The sequence below is a fragment of the Suricata suricatta genome, chromosome 14 (genome assembly GCF_006229205.1).
Source record: "Suricata suricatta isolate VVHF042 chromosome 14, meerkat_22Aug2017_6uvM2_HiC, whole genome shotgun sequence".
Classification (NCBI taxonomy): domain Eukaryota; kingdom Metazoa; phylum Chordata; class Mammalia; order Carnivora; family Herpestidae; genus Suricata; species Suricata suricatta.
The window spans coordinates 88,557,782-88,560,994 of NC_043713.1; the positions used below are offsets into that span (position 1 = coordinate 88,557,782).

Genomic DNA, 3,213 nt, shown 5'->3' on the forward strand with positions numbered 1-3,213 from the left:
CCCTGGCCCCTGGATGAGGGAGGCCCCCAGCCGCCTGCTGGACCCCCCATTGGTCTGCATGTGAGGTGTGCATGTGAGTCAGCCATCTGGGAAATGTTGGGAAGCTGCTCCGTGTGTATTGAGCCTGCACACAGGTTTCTGGGAGAGCAGGTGTCCTGGTCTAGTTCTGTGTGTAATTGGGCAGACTTTCTGTACAGGAAATTTGGAGCTTACAGACTGTTGGGGGTGGGAGGCTCAAGAACCTGGATTTGGACTGGACCAGATCTGGAATGGCTTCCAGAACAACACAGAACTGACCCCCTGAGGCACCTGTTTCTCATGCTCCCTCCGGAGCTGGGGGGACGGGAGGACCCAGAGCCCCCCACCCACGGCCACACACCCAGAGCTGCTGACAAGCTGCCCAGAGTTGTGGCCCGGGATGAGGGGTTCATGTCAAGAAGCCACCCTGTCCATGGCTCCAAGTTGATGGCAACCTGTCACTGGGCCTCCCTCGCCGGAGAGACCCAAGTTCTACAGCCCTGCTGTCAAACAGCAAGTGCGGCCAGGAGCAGTGGGAGGGACGCGGCCACCTCCCTTCTACGTCCTGTGTCACACAGATGCAGCAGCAGAAGGCGCCTCCCTCAGCGGGGCTCTGGGGGTGACGGGCTCTGGCACGTACCTTGTAACTCTCCAGCCTCACCAAGCAGGAGGGCCGCCTGAAGGTGAAAAGAGCCAGTCCACACCCAGGCAATTCGGTTCGAGGGAGGATGTTCTACACGTGATTCTGGAACAACTGGTAAGTGCGGCTGCCTACTCTTGTCTCCTTTTCCTCATTATTTTTTTAATATTTATTTTGAGAGACAGAAAGCAGGGGAGGGGCCAAGAGAGGGAGACAGAGAATCCCCAGCAGGCTTCATTCATACTGACGCGAGGCCTGAACTCACAAACCACGAGATCACGACCTGAGATGAAATCAAGAGTTGGATGCTCAGCCGACTGAGCCACCCAGGTGCCCCTCTTGTCTCCCTTTTTTAGCCAAGTTTTATTTTTGTTTCTTCTAAAGATTTTTCGTTTAACAGCAGAGGGCATTTGCACCCGCACTTTGCCCAGGCGCTTTACTGCTTTGGCCTTCTTTTTCATAGATGAAATTTTTATTGAGATATAATTCACATACCATACGCATCCTTTCAAAGTGCACAGCTCAGTGGTTTTTAGTAAATTCACAAAATTGTGTAACCATCAGTGCCACTTAATTTCATACCATTTTCATCAACCCCAGAAGCAAATCCCACAGTCACTCCTCCACTGCCTCTCCGCAGCTCCAGGCAACAACTAATCTATATTTTCACCTCTGTGGACTTGCCTGTTCTGCACATTTTGTTAAAAGAAAATTGTTTCTAATGTTTATTCTTGAGAGAGAACGAGACAGAGCACAAGCAGGGGAGGGGCAGAGAAAGAGAGAGAGACGCACACAGAATCTAAAGCAGGCTCCAGATTCCAAGCTGTCAGCACAGAGCCCGATTAGGGGCTTGAACTCATGAACTGCAAGATCATGATCTGAGCCGAAGTCAGACAGACGCTCAACCGACTGAGGCACCCAGGCGCCCACGTGTATTTTATTTCAATGGAATCACACACTATGTGGCCTTCCATGTATGGTTTCTTTCACTGTGCACTGCTTTTAGGGGTCCTGTATGCTGGAGCAGGGTCACTAATTCAGTCTCTCTTTCACTGGCTGAGTAACAATCCATTGTAGGGATGCGCCACATTTTATCCGTTTGAATTGTTTCTATTTGGCTACTGTGAGTAACTCTTAAGTATTTGTGTCTGTGTTTTTGTGTGAGCGTGTTATTAACTCTTGCCTATCCACTTTGGGAGTAGAACAGCTGGGTCATATGTGCCTCTACCTTTAACTTGGAGGAGCTGCAAACTGTGTTCCACAGAAGCTGCAACATGTGAGACCCCCGCCAGCAGTGTGTGAGGCCCCATGTTTCTGCACATCCCCACCAGCACTCACTATCTGACTTTTTTCTGGCCATCTTAGCCAAAGAAGGGGTTTTAGTTTGAGTGAGGATTGTGTTCTTTGGGGGCATATACACTCAAGTCCTTCATCTACTTAAAACTCCTTTTTCCCAGGATGCCTGGCTGGCTTGGGTCCTGCTCTGGGGGTTGTGGATTCAAGTCTCTCATTGGGTAGAGAGGTGACTTAGAAATAAACAAAGTTAGCTAATAAATTACATAAAAATAAAATATGACAATAAATTACATTAAAAACATGGTATGGGACACAGATGTCAATAAACTGATTAACATGCAAAAAAATTCTTTAATATTTTTTAAGTTTAATTTTTTTGAGAGCGGGAGAGTGCACCCATGCACGAGCAAGCAAGGGGAGGGGAGGGGCAGGGAGAGACGGGGGGGGGGGGGGGGGAGAGAGAGAATCCCAAGCAGCTGTCAGTGCGGAGCCAGACGCGGGGCTCCATCTCACGGCCATGAGATCACGACCTGAGCGGAAATCAGGAGACCGGGACTCAACTCACTGAGCCATCCAGATGCCCCACAAATAAACTCTTTAAAACTCGTCTTTTTTATGATTGTTTGAGTTGTGAGTTCCTTGTCTGTTTCGGATACAACTCCCTTATCAGGTGCATGCTTTGCAAATATTCTGACCCCTGCGATGTGGACTTCGGAACGGCGTGTCCAAGAGCCAGCCGCCTGGTTCTGAAGGTGCCGAGTCTGGGGACAACCCGCTTGGCCCGCCCACCATCCTCGCGGCCGCAGCTGCCTCCCGCCCCACTCCGCCACGCCGGTCCGCCAGTGGACCGTCGGCCGGCCGCTGTCTCGACCGCTCTAGCCCTCTGGCCGTCTCGTCGCCTCCCGCGGCGCGACGTCACTTCCGGCTCGCCGTAGCGGGCGCGCTGCCGCTTCCTCCTCCCGCGGTCCCGGATGCGCCTAGCGGAGCGGCGCCGCCTCGACCGCCGCCCCCAGGCCTCAGCCGGACGCGGCCGGAGTGCAGTCCAGGCTCGGGTAGGTGGGACCGCGGCGCGGCCGGGAACGGCGGGGTCGGCGTCAGGAGTCTTGCGGTTCGCGCTCGGCCCTCTTAGAGCCCTTCCCCTCCAGGGGCGTGTAGTTGGGGGCGCGCCGGGGTTGGGGGGAGCTGCCAGGAGTTGGGGGTCGCTGGCGTGGGGGCGCCGTGGGTGGAGGTGGCACTGGTTTGGCGCGGAGACGTGACAC

General features: G+C 53.8%; 1 protein-coding gene across 1 annotated transcript in view; it reads left to right on the forward strand.

The window, feature by feature from the left end:
- Window positions 1–2,918: 2,918 nt before the first annotated feature.
- EP400 (E1A binding protein p400) overlaps window positions 2,919–3,213 on the forward strand; it is a 92,112-nt gene continuing 91,817 nt past the window's right edge. The window contains exon 1 of the mRNA XM_029921638.1: window positions 2,919–3,006. The gene's annotated coding sequence lies outside the window, so the exon portion shown is untranslated. The remainder of the gene's footprint in view (window positions 3,007–3,213) is intronic.